Source organism: Falco cherrug, chromosome 5, assembly GCF_023634085.1.
Source record: "Falco cherrug isolate bFalChe1 chromosome 5, bFalChe1.pri, whole genome shotgun sequence".
NCBI lineage: Eukaryota > Metazoa > Chordata > Aves > Falconiformes > Falconidae > Falco > Falco cherrug.
Genome location: NC_073701.1, coordinates 68132352 through 68152391, shown reverse-complemented (window position 1 = coordinate 68152391; position 20040 = coordinate 68132352).

The following is a 20040-nucleotide window of genomic DNA, read 5'->3' as shown; positions in this document are numbered from 1 at the left end:
CCTTGCAAGTCTCTGTATTTTCACTGAAGAAGCTGAAGCATTTCAAATATGTACCAAAAAAAAAAAAAAAATGTGTTGCTTGGAGCAGTGCCCACCTTAATGTAAGAAGGAATTATCAGAAATCTTACAGGAAAACTTATTCTTGTGAGATTTTTTTTTCCTCTACTTGTAATAAGGTTCAGTTAATTTGTACTTTTCTTAGATATTTCGTACTTACAGGACAAAGATTACTCTTAATTTAATATGAATTTTAGATTAGATTAGATTAAGTTAAAAAGAAAAAATAACGGGAGCAAAGTTTATACTGAGGTAATGTGCTACTGTTATTCATGAAGAATAATAAATTATATACATAGATCCATTTATACAGTGTGGACAGGAGTCTTCTATGATGAAAAGGCATAGGTAGTATAGATGCATATATCAGGCATAGTTTAGTTTTTTCCTCGTGTTGCTGTGCAGATTAATGTAGGACCTACTTTTGCAAGCAGATGGGGGTCAAAATTCCCTCCAGGACCCTGACCCTGATCACCTGGAAGCTAAATCCCGAGAGTCCTCAGATCTCCCTCCAGATGCAGAGTACAGCTGTGCATATATACATACACACATATGTATATAACACATATAAACATCCATTATTAGATTTTTCTTTTTATATCTTGGTATAATTTTACATTTTATATGTAATTAAGCTATAAAACAGACACACAGGAGGGACAACAGTCTTCATATATACATTCTTCACTGGCTACATAGATCTTGTGAAAGAAATGGACCATGGCCCTTTCTCTGGCCCTGTGAGGTGGGGGCACAGCGCAGCTCACATTTACGTTCCCCTGAGAAACAAAGCCCACTGAGCACTGGCTAAGAGTTGGCTCGAAGTGGGCTATGTGGCACAGACCAAACCCAAGCTAGAGCCTGGGCTAACACGCTGCAGAGGTGAGTGGATGGAAGTCCCCGAGCCCACATACCACGATGGTACTTATGGGCTTTTCCAACCGGCAGTAGCAATCTAGACTCATGTGGTTTCTGATGATGTTATTAAAAAATGCTGTAGGGGAAGAATCAGAAGTAATTCATCTAGTTATGTTATAACCAGTCCTACTGGAAGGCTTGGGTGTGCAAAGACAGCAAGGCCATTATCTTAATTTATGCGGTTTAAGAAAGTAATTTCACAGCTAACCTTGGAAAATAGTGAAGACCTTGTCGTCACTTTGTTTTCTTTTAGTATAGGAGTGGGTGGCTATGTTTGTTGTGGAAAGCTTGTAAAAGTAAACAGTGCAATTATTTTAATCTCTTAATATGTTTGGAATTACGGCTCACGGCTGTTAAAAACACTCCAGTCACTGGGGTTTGCATAACACATATGCCATAGAGTCAACAAATGTCTACCATATGAGCAACAAATGTAGAAAAATAAAATAAATTCAGAAGAAGACCTTTCCAACCCTGGATACCCAGGAGATAAGAGAAGCAAAAGTGACAGCTGTCTTCAGCAAGAGAAAATCTATTCAAATATTGTTTTTCAAAGGTTTCCTCTAAGTAAGGAAGATTTATTTTATCATGGGCATGCCAGAAATGCCATGATGTTAGAAAAAATATTAGAAGAGTTATCTGAGACCCAAAACTCCACCATACCATGAGTCAGTTATTAAAAAAAATAATAAATGGATACTTCAATCCTCAGGCACGCAAAGGAAAGCAGAAACAGCTTTTGCAGTGTTTTCTCCTTTGTTCTAGAATGCATTAATTTTCTACATTAATCTACAAAGTAGACTAGAGCCAGAACATAACATTCATATTCATATTACATAATAATAATTACATTCCCATGCAGATTAGTGGGAGTACATCTGGATTAAAAAATGCCTTTCAGAGGTAGTTAGGTATTGTAATTTTACAAATTCTGATTAGAAAAGAACAATGCTGTTGAGATAAACACCATTGGTGCATTTTATTAAATTTTTTTTAAAAAGCCATAATATTACATTTGTTTATTACGTGTTATATGCAAAGATACTGAAGAATGAGAGCTTTTCTCTATGTCCTAGCTAGGATTTCTGCTGACTCCTTCAGTTCACTAGGCAAGATTCAGTAAAATATTATTTAGAAGAAAGGCATATGTTAAGACTAAAAGGATAAATAGGACATCACTTATTCATAGATATATTAATGAGATTAAAATTTTTTGAAGATAGTGTTCTCCATGTGAATAAACTCACTTCCTAAAACGCAGTTAATGTACAAGAATACAGTGTATCTTCAAACCAGAGGTAGGGGATTGGACTCTTGTCAAATGCCTCTTGCTGGCCTCTGAAGATACTAAAAAGTTCCCATATCACTCCTTAGTCTACTCCTTATCCCCGGTCATCCATCTTGCACACATACAAGCTCTTCTGTGCTATTGTTCAGCATGAACCTACTTGTTTATTCATTTTTATTGAAACTTTCTCTTTTATCTTTTCTAAGAAACCAGCTTTGTGATTCAATAAAACATTAATAAAAAATATTTTTCCTGGATGAATTTCTGAGCCAAAAAAAAAAAAAAAAATACAAAAATGAAAGCAGTGAACACAAAAGAAAAGAAGCAATCATCACTATTGTAAAAAGCAATAAATAATTTCCCAGAAAGCACCCCACAAGACTTTTCAAAAGCTGGCAATATTTTTCCTCTATTGATGATTACTGTGTTTAGAAAGCAACAAAGAATAAACTGAACATCACATCAAGCATTGAGCGAGTAGCCTCCAAGGGAGGCTAAAGACAGATCACCATCTATAAATTTACAACACAGCAAGAGAGTACAAATTCCAGAAAACAGTGCTGAAATACGGCATTAAACTCCTTTATAAATCATTTTTAGTAGAGCTCTTACAGGTAATTAAGCAGAGGGAAAAGCCATAACAATTTGAACTAGATTTGGGACTATATTTTACAATATATTATGTAATTTCTTGGTCTACAAGAAAAATTTCTCCTTGAAATTTATATTCCAAGTGAGAATAATATAGTCCATAAGCGAAAGATAGCAGGAATAATTTGATAAATGGAAGCAAAGATACTGTTCTCCCTGAAGTTTAAGATAAAGTTTAGAAGAGTAAATAGGAACAAAAAGGTCTTTTTTTCTTCTTTCTTTAATCTGACACACCAAGAAACATGAATCACAAATGACCAAAAAGGATTGCATTGTATATGATACCTGTTTAAAATAATTGCTTGTTTAATTCGGCAGCATACAGCCTCAGTCTCTCGAAGTAGCATAGACTTAGTAAATCATTCCCAAGGAGAGAGCAAAGCTGAAATTCAAAGAAAGTGGGGATCAAGCTAAGGAAAACATATGACTGCAAGGAAGTTTTCTCAAAGTAGGTGTTCATTTCATTTAAAATTGAACAATCAAAGTGTTAGAGATGATCAGATATCTGTGGTTTTATACTCCTACTTGCCCTCACAGGAACTGAACATGTGTTGGAAAGTTAGCTAGTTAGCTCTGTGGTGTCTTATTTGGGAAAAGAAAATATAAATACTAGGAGGAAAGATCTCTGTAAAAATCGATTAGGATATGTCTGTTGTCTGTTCTGAAGGATTTAAATATAATATGACAAGATCAAATTACAAAGGAAGAATTTATCACTATCAGACACTAGAGATATAAACTTTTGTGTTTTGGCAATTCATTAAAAAGGAAAAAAAAAAATTTGAGATTGAGGAAAACCTAATAAAGCTATTCAGAGATTATGATGGCTGTTCCTGAAGATGTTACATACGTCTTGAATTTCAACTAACAAGGTTACTCTAATTTTAGCTCACTTCAGTCTAATGTTTTTAAATTAAATTTGGAATAACGTTTTGCATTAATGGCATTTATAGGAAACTGGAAAACAAAAATGACTTTCCTATCTGCAATGTCCTGTGTGAGCAAGCCATGCGGTGCTGCTGATCCATTGCATTTTGTCTGGGCTAAGGTTGTCTGTGCAGGGACTGCCTAAGCAAAGACTCTTGCGTATGAAGGGCTTCAGGAAGCAGGAGTTGAGATGCACCAAAAAAATACATTTTCCACTGAAGCAGCTGGAAATGGTGTAGGGCTTTAAAAATTTACCCACTGAAAAAAGTAGGAAGTGGAGTTGAACAGCGTAATAGGGCATAGGTTTGTGTCATTGTCTACTGACAGACAGGGGTCATGTAGGGCCGAGAGGAAAAGGAGGAATCCAAACATGTTGCGGTCCTGATGCAAATTTTGAGGCCAACTCCTGAAGACAGCTGAAGTCAACGGCAAGCCTTCCCGTGGTTTCAGTGGCCCCCAGATGCGTATTTGAACTTTTGCAGGCCTAGCAAGACTAAAACAAAGCTCTTGAGATTCAGTTATCATTTGTCTGGCAAAAGCTGCTGTTAAATCCATTCAACAACTAAAATGAGACCTTGTTAAAATTTCCTTGGCAAGTAACTAGTATAGCGAAGCTGCTTTTTGAAATCACCCACAACTGTAGTTCATAAGGATCACTTGTTAATGATACTCTTCACTATGAGGGCGGTGAGGCACTGGCAGAGGCTGCCCAGAGCAGCTGTGGGTGCCCCATCCCTGGGGGTGCTCAACGCCAGGTTGGACGGGGCTGGGAGCAACCTGGGCTGGTGGGAGGTGACCCTGCCCATGGCTGGGGGACGGAACTAGATGGTCTTTAAGGTCCCTTCCAACCCAAACCATCCTATGATTCACTAAGAGGTGAAAAGAGAGGAAATACAACTGGGGTTGAATATTTGAGAAGACAATTTTAGTCTTAAAAAAGGAAGGAGGTAAATTTGAAGGTTCAATGGCTTCTAAAGCATATGTATATATCCATATATATGAATATATAGTAGGTGTATCTATACACATATATATCTACATCTACATATCTAAGAATTTTAAAACATTTTCCCAAATTGTAACAATTTTCTTTTCTCTGAAAACAAACCATTAAGCAGTTTGCAAGTGTGCCAGTTGCTGCTTTAAATAAAAAGAGAACCACTGACATTGTTTCCAGCCCGCCAAAATAAACCGACCTTGACTGCTTAAGATGTAGACCAATGGGACATATGTGTGTGATAACCCCATTCCAGAGTAAATCCAGCCACAATATTAAGGAGTAATTTGAATAATAAGAAAGTTTCATTAACTCTAAGTCAAAACACATTTTATGCCTGGAAGGGAATTTTGAGCTTTCTTCTTCCTGCCCCCTTCCTGTACTCTTCATTACAATATAACCAATTAGGAATGAGCTTCAACCAAACCTAGGATGCCAAGCAGCCCTGAACACCAAAGAAAATTTGGAATTGTGTATACCCACAGGCAGTGGATGATTACACATTTCTGGCATAATTTTAACAAACCCAGTTAAAGTGTGTTTTCACCGAAGGGTAGGTCTCACATGAGTGGAATGGCTTTTGCACTTGACTCAACTTTGATTAGTAGTAGCTTTCTGTGTGATCTCCCACCCTTTCCTACTTGCAAAGTGATGTGCTATATCTTTAATCTCCTGTGTAATGGTTTATGCTACAACATTTAATTCACATTTGCAGTTAGCCAGAATGCTACGGTCAGCAATCACAATTCAGCTGGAAAGTAACAATGCATTAAGCTGTGATAAATTAATCGCTTGGAAACTTGTGAACATGTCCTAAGGAACTCATGGTTGCCCCTTAGCATAGTATTTTTTCCACTTTATCATTTTAATGGGTTTAGCCTCTCAGCACTACTGTGACAAAAGCAAAACCCCTTTTCTTTCTCTTTTTATATTTAGTAAGGAAAGTTGAGGCACACAGAGGGATGGTTACATAGGATGTATGTCTGAAAAGGAAATTAAGGTTGAATCCTCCCAATCTGAGGTGAAATCATTAACTATTGGACAATCCTTCCTCTCAGGTTACTTTCAGGCACCGATTTTTAGGCATTTGGGAGGGTAAGGCGGGAGAGGAATTGTATTACCATTAGGAATGAAGAAGACCAGATTCAGATAAAATAAGAATTGGCTGAGATCCTTCCTCAAACCTCAAAGTCCTTCTGAGCTTTGAAAAAGTTAGTACAGTCCTTTTATTTTCTTCATCTTCTTCAACGGCACTTCCTGATCCTGGCAAGGAACAGTGAAAATACTATGTGAAAATCTGTGGTTCGAAGAAATTTTGCCAAGAGTACAGTCCTTTGGTGTTTTTGTGTTTTTTTTTTTTTTTTTTTAAGATTATTTTTATTACGTTCCTATAAACAGAAAAGGCAATACCAGCAAAGTACACTCAGATAGAACAGATACCTTAGCATCAGGCCTAAAGAATGCTGTGGTATATGGACTAGATACAGAGCTCCCTGGGCTCCTGATCTGCAGTTGAGCCCTTTGGGTGGACACTGGCATTACACAATGACTTCAGGAAGGCTCCAGGGACCCCATGCTTCTGAGTGACATCATGTACTTAAAACCTTGCATGATGGTGGTCAACCATATGGAAAAACACGTAGGCTGGAAAGAAAGGAGGTACAAATTCATTACCAACCAAATCTTTCCATTTTACTGTTGTTCTTTTGAACATAAACTCTGACAGTCATAGAAACATCAAAACCACTTCTGAGATGTCTGGATCAATCATATGTTGGTTATACATTTTTCAGATTATTGGCAAAATATTTTTAAGAGCACATACATGCAAGCACATCCATATAAACCCTCTAAACTGTCATGACAATTAAGTTCAGGTTTTTGCGATCAACTGTACTCTTTTTATTACTTTGAGGTTTTAAAAAAGTCATGCATGTGCTTTTTTAAAACAGTGAGTTTTAGGGTTTATTTCACAGGTGCTTTTTTTACTTGGTAAGTCCACCTTTTAGTATCTATATATGATAATGACAAGTAAAAGTTTGTAATTGAAAGATCCTGGCAGTTTTTTGGTCTAGATGAAATGAGTTACTGCTATCAGCCCACCATCTAGAAACCTCAGCAATTCAATTGGCACTAATTGAAATGGTAATTGATAATGTCAGCTCAAGGACCGCAAAACAAATGAGCATTAAATCTGAACTGTTCCCTTATCTCCAGAATTTAGATTTATATCCTGGAAATGCTTATTGACACAGAAATGCATTTGTTGGCAGCTCCATTGGAAAAATTACTGGAAGTGTATCAAATAAAACTGGAATAAGTATAAAACTGGAAGAAGTTGTGAATGTACTGTAAGGTATAACTCTGCCCTGGAAGGAAGGAAAGCAAAATGTCCAGATGCTATCTGTTATTGCAAGACAGGATTTGTTTTCCCTAACTTTAGATGTCTACAACAGAAGCTTCTGCTTCTAAGCTAAAGTTTCTATTTAGGTGTCTAGTAATTGGCACTTAGTGCCATTTTTAATGACCCATGAAATCCTGTCTGGTGTCCAGCTGCTGCTCCAGAAGGTCACAGATTTTCTGTGAATTTGATGTCATTTTTACCAGTTACACATGAATGTTTGGGATACCATGGAGCATCTCAAATGGCAGTAGCTACCAAGGTTGAGGCAAATGAATTATGCTCATGGTGACTAGACATTTTAGGGGAACAAAGATCATTATTCAAGAAACTAGTCTCCCAGCTTCTGGCTGTAATGGTGAGGGGTTGCCCACATGTAATTAAGCAATGCCATTTGAGGTAGCATAGGATACCTGGCCTGGCCTCCAGCTGCCTAGGAGCCCACAGATCTCCCATAACTGATGTCCCTTGGCAAATATCATGGACAGCCCAGGGCACTCAAGTGGCATGGGATACCTCTATGTGGACAGCTGAAATAAGCCCGTATATCTCTGAATTTGCAGTTACAGTCACCTTTAATGTTAGGTGAAGTGAATCCTGTCATTTGTGTCCTTACTTGGGTGTACCTTCTGGATGTATTCTGCAATTAAATATGAAGAATCCAGGCAAAAGACAGGACATCCATTTTCCATACTGTAGGTACAGCACTCCCAATCAGCTTTGAAAATGAGGATGTAGAAATGACAATACTAGTACATGGGGATCTCAGCAGTTTAAGGCTCTAACCTTAACCTCTGCAGAGGTTATTTGAGTAGCTGACTTGGTTAGATTATTTATATAAATCTGTCTTTGGAATATCCATCCTGAGCTACCATGGTAAACTTAAGCACTCAGACAAAACAAATAAATAAAGACACAGAGAACTTCACGTCACATTTTCAGCTAAAGGAAATTCAGCACAGTTATGTACCTGGCTAAGAATCAGTCTTTTTCATGGAAAACTGTCTAGCAGAAAATCCATTTGCACAATTACTGAGGGGATGTATGTACACATGACACCTGGTGTGTTTTGGAATGAAGCTGTAGGAAAACTGAGTTTCCTAAACTTGTGATTTATTGAGGCTGTGATGCAGAAAGATGCTTAAGCATCTGACTAGCTTTCATCATTGCTGTGAAAGGGAATAGTCCTGCAATCCCGTAAGGGCTTAAATATCTTATTCCAGTTTGTCAGAAAACTACTTTGGCTGATCTGTTGAACTGCTCTGCCTGGCTGGAAAATGCTCTGCACTTTCATGTCCTATGTCATTTCAACCGCTCTGTTAATTTTGCTCATTAATGAGAATGCTTTCAGAGCAGCTAAGATACAATCAAAACATTATGATCTCCCCACCTTCAAGGTCTGGCAGAACATAAAGCACAGGCCAATATAACTGACCAGGCAAAGCATAGATTATCTGTGATAGATAGGTAGTGTCATGCTGCTGTTGCAAAACAATTCCCTGCATGTGTGAGTGGCAGGAGGGAATGCGTTCGAGAAATAAACTTGCAGAGAAAATAGGATATATTTGTAAACACAGAATGCTCATCTAGGAGTTGCACAACCTAATCACTTCCTATGAATGCCACTTGAAAACCTGCTAATATAAACTAAATAAACTTTTAAATGAGGATTGAATGATAAGATTACAACACATTTCCTAAGTGAGTCCAGCTTCAGAGACTATCAAAGGTCAAAAAAGGTGCCAATCTATGAATGAACAAAAATGCGTGTTAATATTTTTCAAGATAGCAACAACTTCAGACATCAAATTTATCTTGATTCATTGCTTTCATAAGCAGTGAACAGTTCTATATTTCCCATGTAATAATGGATAGGATTTTTCTGGTGGATATAAACTACAAGTATATAGTGTTACATTTGTATTTTATAATGATCAAAAACACACTAAAGGAGTCTAAATATAAGCAATACCATATGAAAATAAATGAGAGTATAGTGTATATGCATATAGTTCCTTCTTTGGAGTGATTAACTTAATGAATGACAATGAAAAGACAAAACACTGTAGTAAATACAACCCCATTGACCACCTAATCTGTGCTTGTTCAGAGCCATATTTAGCATGTGAGGTCTTCATCCTCACACTGCATGTATTACATCTGCTTCACACTAAAGCAGCTCCATTGCTTTCACTAAATGGAGCATGTCATTTTCTCAAATAAGTGCCTGACAGTAAAAAGCCAAGCATATATGGAACTAACGTGAGGAAAACAGCTTCCTATTCTGATTTGTGCCTTTGATTTCACAAGCCCTATTTCTGTCAATAATCACGTTTAGAGCACATCCATTTCAATTCCCCAAAGCACTGCATTTATATAAGTGAACAAACTCCCATTACTGAAATAGAGTCTTGGCTTGGTTCCATGATTCAGCTGACGTTAACACACTTGACCATGCCTCTTAAGCAAGTACAGCAGGCAAATTGTGTTGGGGCTGAGAAACCAGGATCCATGGGCCCACATTTCAAGCTTAGGCAGCAAAGCTGGAAATGTGAATTTGTTGCTGTCAATCCAAGTTCTTTGAGACCTGACTATACCTGAGGCTTCTCTCCTGGAGCTGTAACACAGAATCCAGCCTCTCTCCAAGTTTCAAGAAATGCCATGACTCAGAGGTACCCTGGAATGCCAGAGTTCCTACAAAGATTGAGTGTTACAAGATGTCACCAGAGGCTTCACTAGCATGGTCCCGAGTTCTCATGCCCCAGCTATCAACACTAGGTTTCTCTTTTGCATACTAAAGTTCCTGTCTAGGGCATTTGCCTGGATTTCCTTTTTTATGAAAAGCCTAGGCACAAAGAAGAAGTTGCTAAGATATCTGAGTTTCTGGGAGACTGGCACATTTGCTGTGTTCAGTCTAAATTGCAAATCTAAAATTTTCTGATGGGTCAAAATAGGGTCAAGTGGTTTGGGGGTTTAATAGTCTATATTAAAAAAAAAAGTTTTCCTAGTTCTAGTTATAAAACCATTTTGCCATGACTACATAGTTTTCATTGTAGATCTTGATTCCATCAGCATCACAGTTTATCATTAATTGGCAGATCATGCTATAACTGTTATTTCCTGCTAACAATTAGGAAAAAAGTATGCCTATCTCTTTGTGTCCAAAGAAGTTTCATCAGCCTCAGAAACATTTGTACCAGATATATAGGGAGGGAATCTATTCAGTTTGAGTGTCAGGGGGAGACAGTGTTGAACAGATTCCTTAAATTAATTGAATGTTTGCAGCAGCCCTCACATTCCACAGTGGGTTCCTCCAAAAGATGGCCCTTTCTTCACTCCTGAGGAACACAGATGTGAATTACATTGATATGGAAGTAGCTAAGATTCCTCCATGCATTTGAGAAAGTTGGATTAGAAGTGTGATCCATCTCTTCTCCGATCTCACAGAACATAGAAACATCAATATGAGCATTAATGAATAGAAATCATGATATCTCACTGAAAACAGTTCAGATTGAATAAATCTCAACCTTACTCATCTCTGCATCTTTACCTAGTCTCTTCTGGGATGGAATTGCTCTGTCTGCATCATGGATGCATAAGAAAGGCATGCAGATAAACGGCCATACTTCAATGGTTGTATGAAGTGTATGCAAAATAAAAATAAAATCGCTGTTCCTGCTAATCCTTCATTTAACTGAAGTTAACTGAAGCATGGAACCAGGGTTAGGAGAGGGGTACACAGCAGAAAATAAAATATGTCAATATATGTATTTAAATGTAGGAAAGGGTAGAAACATATAGTTAATAAAGACAATGTGACATTCCTCATTTTCCAGTTCAAAGTAAATAAAACAACCCTACTTTCTTTCCAACAAATCAATCAAACTGCACCACAAGTACAGTGACACCGTATTGTTTCTTATGGCTGAAGTTATGTGTGTTTTGCTTGGCACAACTGAATCTTCCCCTCGAATCCCACCAACCAGGTCCCAGGCCTTATCTTTCTCTGCCAGAATTCCCTACAAATCATTATTTTTCAGTTGAAGGGTCTCTCTGAAATCTTTCCTGCATGTCTTATTCCAGGCATCTGGAGGGATGTTGTGTGTTTTTGGAGCATGAGGAAGTGCTGTCTGTTTTCAGCTCCATTGCTGTCTACACCCAGCAGCCACCAGCATTTTTAAAGAAAAGTTGGAATATTTCCCTCAAAATCCTTCTCTATCTGAATTTAAAATGCATAAAAAGATATGCCAGAGTGTATCGTCTAAAGTATACAAGTCTTAATATTAACAGATCATATACAAACCTGAAATAAGGTGACCTCTATTAGAATCTCCCCCACTGCAGCCTTCTGGTAGAAAAAGAAGAGCCAGGAGCTGGAGTGATGGCTGGGGCCATGATCTCACCAAGGGGTACAGTCCCACAGTGCCCTAACAAGAAGAGCAGGGTAGGTTGGAGGATGGTAAACAGTGTCAGCAAATAGTCCAGTGATCATCAGGGAAGTCTACTGTTATAAGACAGACCATAGGTCAAACTAGGAAGTTGAGGCAGCAAAGCAAGATCAGGATCAGCAAGGGAGGCATGGGAATGTCCATAGTGAAGCCCAGGCAAAGACCAGACCAAGGACATGGCTGGAGTGCAGCTCCTGGGGTAAGGAAGCAACAGGGGAGGCTTCTCACTCTTTTCTCATGCACTTTGTTGTGTTTATGAAAGTTTGATCCAAGGTTATGTGGCTTTACCATATCAGAGCTGATATTGAACAGAGGCAGCTAAACCCCTAGGGGGGAGGAAAGGGGTTGCTGACCCTGTTGATCCACTTGACATCTTGACACCTTCTTGATCACCGTGCTGTTTACTTATCTTTCAAAATGTCCTTCTCAGAATGCCCCCAGAATAGACGTTGGTTGGCAAAAGCCAACATCTTCCTCACGGGGATAGGTGAGTGTCAGTCCTACACAGCTCAGCGGCATGGATCAGCTCTGCAAGCTGTGTTGCAGGATCTTCTGGATCTTGTCACATCTCTGCTGTGATGGAACAGAGAAACTGAGATCCGATTCTGCAAGTCATGCTCAGACAACTTAATATGGCACTTGGGATAGGCTCCAGCATCTATTGCACTATTGAAGCACAACAGTCAAGGCATGCAGATTCCGTTTTATTTCCAGGGGTGTCGGATCTTATACAGTTAGAGGAGAAGGGCAGAATCTGTTACTGAACTGCTTATCATAAGTGATCCGTTTACTAATCATTTGTGACTGTTGGACTTCTATGCCATTGCAGATTCTTACCTCTGTTTTAACAGGCTATTTAGACTGACCCTTGTGGAAACAGCCAGTGGAATTCATTGCTGTAAATGTTTATGTATAAATATCATTATTCAGAAACTAAGACAATTATCATATGAATGGGAAACAGAGGCCAATCTGTATCCATAAAACCTCTTCCAATTTCAACATTTGTGTGCTCTAATCAACATTCAGGCAAATGAAATGAGATCTATTCAGTGGTTACTCATTTCAAATTCTGTCCTTTTTTACTTTTTGTCCAATTCAGTAGTAAATATAAGTTTACACCATCAGTATTGCTTTTATGCATTGTGGTCATGCTCCTGCTTTCTCTTCTTGGCTTCAGCCATCTGTAGACACAAACGATATAGAAGGGGACTTGTCAATGTAATTGGTCTGACACATATATGTTACAATAAAATAATACTAAAGATTAAGGAAAAGGACTGTTCACAGTAATGAAAGCTAAGTGTTGAATTTCTCTAGTAGAGTTTGTGAGATCATGAGTTCTGGCAGAGAAATTCTTGGGATTTTGTGGGTTTTCTTTAAAATTTAGTACAGCAGCAGTGGATGTAGTTGCTTCACTTGACTGAGTCCCATAGTGCTTTAAAATTATATTTGGTGTCACAATATGTTTATTTCAGCTACATTAATTGCATGCAAACATTTCTTTTTGGTCACATTGGAAAAATAAGATTGCTGGGAGTCTTCTTTATGCTCATTTCTTCTTCCAATTTGTTGCTTGCTTGAGGCAAAAGATTTTCCGAGAACCTCATCTGTGATTAAAGATGCAATAATTCTTCCCAGAAAAAGCAACACCATCCAACAGTATCACATTCCTACTTCTTAATTAAGGTTCTGTACTTTTGTTATTCATTGAAAGTAACCAACATACTCATACTTCTGCATAATTACACCACAGGTTATTTAGAGTCTGTGCATATATATGCGTTTGCCATTTGAAACTTACATCCATCCAAGTCTTACAAGTCATTTCAATGAAACAAAACTAGTCTTGAAAAATGCCTTAAAAACATACTAACCTATGGGTAAAGGCAATTGACCATTTTAGGGAAACCGGATTTGTGGAGACCATCATCTTTCCACACTAATTACAGAACACAAATGTTCATAATGTAAATTTGGGAAATGTACAGCAACAACTGAGATACAAATCATTGTAAAGGCAATGTTGAAATTTTGTTTCTAATTTTACTTTATATGAATTGGGGTTAGTCAGAATAGTGTAATCTTGGAATGTCACACTGGGATTTAACATGACTTTTTAACAGAAAAGTTTCCACAATAAACAACAAAAAGCAAAAGCATGACTGTAATGACTATGGCCTAGAGTTCATGAGAGAATTTATAGTGATGCCTAATTTAAAATGTCCTGTGCATCCACATCTGTCAGGGCACATCTTTAACAAAAAGCTCTTGAGGGTCTTAAGACCAGAAAGAGCTTGCCTCCATTTAAACATTTAACTGAGACATTTAAGAGAGGCATATGGTCATTGTAGGCTCTTCATAAGAGTTAATGAGGACAAAGAGAGACCTGCAGAGGGAGAACTGGCTGTTAAGTAGATTGAACCCCCCCCCCCGGCATATATGTGGAGTTGAAACACCCCCTGAAATGCATAACTTTCTATTGCCTATTGACTGGAACCTGAAGTGGAGAGGTAGGAATCCAGCCTCTAGAGTACCACTTCACCTAATCAGACATCATCTCCAATTTATACATTTCAGTGACTGACAATTCAGAATTGTGTTTATGCTCTGACAAGCACGCAGCTTGGATTCTACTGCCCCCTCAGTCTGGAAAATTACAACCCATTTCTCTGAAAAGAGGCCTAATCGCCTATAACTGAGATTGCAGGAAGTCTACTCCTATCTACTCCTGCTGAGAATGTATCACTGTGCAAAGACTAATACAGGGGGGAAAAAAAGAAAGAGAAAAATAAAAGAAGACTGATTTTAGCTTAGCTAGAAGAGCATCAGCTTGGATTGGGCTGGGGACAATGTCTTAAAGTTAAATTCGGGAGTTTCAGGAATCTCACTGCCACACAAGTGCTGATCTTTTACACCCATTTCCTTATGGGTCTGGCACTTATATACCCAGTGGGGACTGGATTTACACGTGGTACAGGAAACATTGGGAAAAATCATCCCCGAGGTCCTGCTGCACAAAGGCCAGTGCTGAATAAAAGCTATGAAGAATATCTTCAGAAGTATCTTTTAGGTCTATTGTGTATAGTATTTATATTTTAGGTGTATAGTACAGCCAGTGAGTCTTCAAATTAATCTTCTTTGTGTTCGTATGTGATTCCCTTGCTTTAAGAAAAAATCTTAATTAGCTTATTTTTTTCACTTTTATAGGAGTCTTTTATTATTAAAATTTCAGCAATATTTATAGAAAGAAGGGAGAAACATGATAGATAAATTTCAGCAGCACTGGGTGAGGTCCCATTGCCAAATTACAGGGAAATGCGAGAAGTAAAGAAAATCCCAAACCAACCCAAAAAACAACAGAAGGGAAGAAATGTGGTTTTTTTGAGGACTACCTACAGAAAATTTCATTCAGATCAGAACCTTCAGATGTAACTAGTTATAATCTTCCTGTAAAAAACAGGAACCAAACAGATTTCACTTTAGGAACTTTCCAGGTTATGCCAGCTGCTATTAGCTATCCCCACAAAACAGCTAAGGAATGCTAAAGCAAAACCTTAAGTATGATCCTAATAATTAATCTCATTTTCTGAGATTTATGAATTGTTGCTCTGTCACTGAAGTCAGAGTTTATAAGTAAATGTATCTTTCTTAGTTTCAATACATTTTTGATAAAGATGATTCTGAATAATGTTGCAGCGTCTAAGACATCTCTGTCCTTCGGGGCAATGATTTTTAAGAGCAGGAACTGAAACATGTTCAGAGTAATCTGAGCACTTGCACAGATTCCCCAGGGTTTCTAAGAAGTATCTTGATTGAGCTGAATGAGCTACCCTGACTGCTAGTAATTCATGTATCTAAAGAGAAGACTGTAAGGTAGTAGCTACTATTAGCCAAGAAAGCTCTGTGGCATCCTCATGTTTGAACCATGAGTCTCCCAAGAGAGTTCATAACATCTGCCTAGAACTCTAACAAGGTTAACTCTACCAAATGCTCTGTCAGCTTTTGTAAAATGAATCACGACATAATGGTAAAGTAAGTATTCCTCTTCCACAGCTTTATGTACAGAGCACAGAGTTCAGCTATAAATCTATCATCTATTTCCAGATGCTTAACATTTATTTTTCCTTTCAAGATTTATAATAATAATAAAGAAAGTGTAGCTTAGTCTGCTGTTATTCCATGGCATCCTAGTGATGTGAAACACAAGCAAGCAAACAAGGTTTTATTGTCTGAATCAAGATGTTCAACACCCCTTTAAACATCTCTGTCTTCATAAATTTCTTTCTGGTTGTATAAACCCATCTAGGAAAACTGTTTCTGTAATGAGACTAAAGTGTAAAACTCAACAGAAAACATACTTTAATCAGAGTAAAATAAAACTCATGTCTGATTATGCTGTCTTTCTAAAAATCATTGCTGTGATACGCTCTGGGGAATCCCTGCAAACCTTTTCAGTCCATGTGAATATAAGCTATTGAAGTTAGAATAATAAACAATTAATTAACCGGTCCTTCCACATGGTAGCTAGCGGATACTGAAATAATATGGAATTCTCACATGTCATATTATCAACTTTACTGCTTTTTGGAAGTTTTGATTTTTGTGTTTTGTTTTTAAAAGAGAGCATTGTGATTATTTTGAAAACAAATGCAATAAGACAGAAGCACAGATGTTTTATGGACAGTTTATTGTCTCTAGTATTTAATTTATGCTTGGATCACAGAATTACCCAGTAACTATTTGCCCTGAAGATTTTTTAGATTAATAAGGAATCACTAAAACAAATTTAGAAGTATGCTCATAACAGTATAAAATTTTTTCAAGATACAATTCCTATGAAATTTTTACTAAGACAGTTTTTGAAGACAAAAGACCTTAAAAAGCAAGTTTTTAATGGATTCTAAACACTATTAGAATCAGAGGCATTCTGTTTTTAAGCTACATTGAGACTCGGATTGAGCTCATCATGCTTCAACACTAAAATTTATGCATGCAGTCTCAGTCAGTAGGGCAGGCCCATTCCATAGCTCAGAAAAACAAAAGGAGACCTCCACCAGGACACTCATCTCATGTATTCTCAAAGCCTCTTTTCAAAGAGGTCAATTCATCTTCTAGAAGTGCCTGTATCTTCGGGCTGGTGAAAAAGAAAGCTTCAGTGATTTGGTCCAGACATCTATTTTAAGCTGCAAAAGTACTGCCAAAATGAATTCCACCCTGAATGAGTAAAGGAAGATTTCTAAACATCTTGGTATGCTTCTGTTCAGGAGTTTGAATATCGTACGTATCAATTAGATATACCTGTACACTTTCTGGACTGCAAAACAGAGACATTAACGTGCTCATTTCTAGGGATAACACAGGATGTGTGCTCATATCTTTGGGATACTATTCTAAAAATTAAATGCCTCACACAGGTATGAGGTGCACTTAGCTTAAATATTTCAGTAAACTCAGTGTAGTCAAAATTAAATGCAACTTCATATTTAGACTCACAGACCCACAGAACTGTCAAATTGGAAGCGACTTCTTGAGACCCCCTACTCAAAGCAGGGTAAACTAGGTCATTCAAGGTTATGTCCTGTCCAATATTGAATATGTCCAATAATGCAGACTGTATAGCCTCTCTGGGCAACCTTAAATGTCTGTTGTTTAGTTTCACATGTTCCTTAATCTTATTATTTTAATGCTATTTTGTAGGAATAACTACTTCTTTAGCAATTCTATTCAGAGATACAGTTGCAGCTACTACAGAAGTATCAAAGTTAATTTTAAACTTTCTACTTTAGGTTTTGGTAGCAATGCAATAGCAACAGAAAAGGTGCTGTTGGAATGAAATAATTTCACTTTTGCTTGATTTCTGCAGTCCTGACCACTTCTGTGCTACAGAAGCAAGGTTCATTAATACAGTAGGCACTGACAAAGTATTAGAAATATTTCCATACTAACAGCATTTAGACACTAGTGGAAATGCATCTAAAATTGTAAGGTGTTTTGAAAGTTAAATCCTGCATGTGCTGCTTTTTTATAGGCATGGGATTGTTTTTTGAGAAAAGCACACTACATTGGTGAACGCACTGACCCCCCAAATGAAAGATGTTAGAGGAAATCTGTCACTCCTTGGTCTGCATATTCATGGTCTCTAATAAACTGTAATCTCTTCCTCAGCTTGACTCTCCTCCCGTGAGTAATGTAACAAGTCTCCAGCTATTCCAAATCTGATGCACTCTCCTGTGAGCTCCGTACACAGCACTTAGCTGATTGCTGTCAATTGACTGTGCTGCTGAGTACCCCTGAGATTTCTCCAGCAGGAGTGGCCAGACAATTGTTTTCTTTGTATGATCGTATGTAGAGAGGACAAGCCGTCCTAAAAAGAAAGAGTAAAAGTGACTTATGAAAAAAGAAAAACAAAAAAGGTGGTGCATTAAAAATATGAGAAGAGAGAGAAAAATCAAAATTCATTTAATGGAGTGGTAACAGGCATTCATATATTGTCTAGTAAAAATGAGCTCCCTTTGTAGTCAGTGGAGAGAATCAGGCATTTTTAAAGTTCAGTTTACTCTAAAGCAAATACCTGGAACAGGTTAGGTAAATCATGTTACAAAAGCTCTTATGTCTCCCCACGGGCTGTAAATGGAACCCAGGGTGACTAGCTCAGCTGTTGACACATATTAATGTAAAAGCTTAGAGTTAGGTGAGACAAATCGCACCCTAACAGTCTGCAAGAGGATGTCTTTTCCAATCCTCATTTTCTTTCTGTCTTTTTCTGGGACAAGATGGAATTTCTGAGAAAAATGGGTTGCTGGTTTGGTTTTTTTCCTTTTTCAGGCTTTTGGATGCATTGTTATAGGAAAGGAAGCTACAATTGCCACAAAAAACCTCCGGGCTTATAAAAAGCCTAGGAATGTTTAGGCTTCAAAACGTCCTTAACAGCATCAACAACAATCGTTTCCTTTTGTTTCCTAGGATTAAAAGGAGAATTACTTTTATTTTGTTATGCAGACCTAGAACCAGATTGTTGGTTTAATCCTCTCAATTATCTGTATTGACTTTTACAGAGAGAAATAACTAGCAAACTGTGCTGTACTGTGGATCATATTCCCTGTCATTAACTCCCATTACTTGAACAGAGGGAAACTATATGTGGAGATAAAGCCCATGCTGTGTAACCACTCTGCAGAGAGAACCATGAGCAATGGAAATGCCTAAGGGAACCTGTATCCCAGCCTCACTGCACAGAAAAAGTGCCAGGGCAATGAGCCCTGCGTTACCCTCAGTTACACGGTGGGAGAACAAAATTAGCTTTGGTTCAAAGACTATAGGCTTCCCAGGTTCTCTGAGTGAGGGAAAGGCTTATCTAAAGGGCAGAAGAGAGTTAACATTAGACTGACTTTTGGAGGATTCCAATTTTCCCTGTTAAGTCATCCTGGGACTAGTGTTCTTCAATAAATTTAGCTTTTGTGAAGATATGTAGGGTCCTACTTTGAGGACTGAAGATGTATTTCCCTTTTTCAAGGTCAATTAAGTCTAATGAAAAAAGCAAGAAAGAAAAGCTATGTGCAGAAAAGGATGCATGTGGTGTTGCTGCTACTTGTGAACAAAGGGGTAGGTGAGTAATAAAGCTGTAATCCAGTAATGGTGCTGAAACATGGCAAATCACTGGCTAGTTCTCCCTCAATTAGGTTATTTCATAAGGTAGATTCACTTTATTAAAATAGAAAGTAGTATTATATTTTTCTCTTTAACTTTGTAAGTGCTCATGTTAAAGTCTTTCAAAATCTGTTCTTCCAAATCTGCTTCCTGAGAACTACCCAATACCATATATCCCGTGTTAACAAGCCATCTGACCCCTTTAAAATATGTGCCTATGTAGTCTAATAAGATTAAAGAAAAGTTTTCAAGTACAAATGATAGACTGTTTTATACCTATACAGAGAGAGAATCCAGTCATTAGGGATGTGGGATATGGGGAAAGACACAAGGCTGTGTAGGTCTGGATTAGAAAAGAGCTTCCAATTGCTTCTGTGTTTGGTGCTGTGGAATTTATTAGCTTTGTTCTTGTAAAGTCATAGGAGAGCTGGTAGGGAAGAAATATAAAACTGTTTGAACTCACAGCAGTACCAGGTGCACAGGATTAAACTAAAACTTTTTAAAAGTTCATATCAAGCAGACTCTATGAAGCATGTAACTCTGATCTATCCTTCCCTGGGTGAAAATTCAGCGAAAGGGGGGAAAAAATGATGCACTGTGTAAGTACAGAAGGTTTACAATTTTCCCTTCTGTATTTGACATTTAAATTGGATGGACATGGGCCAAGGACTGGAAGAGTAGCAGTTACATGGGACAAGTT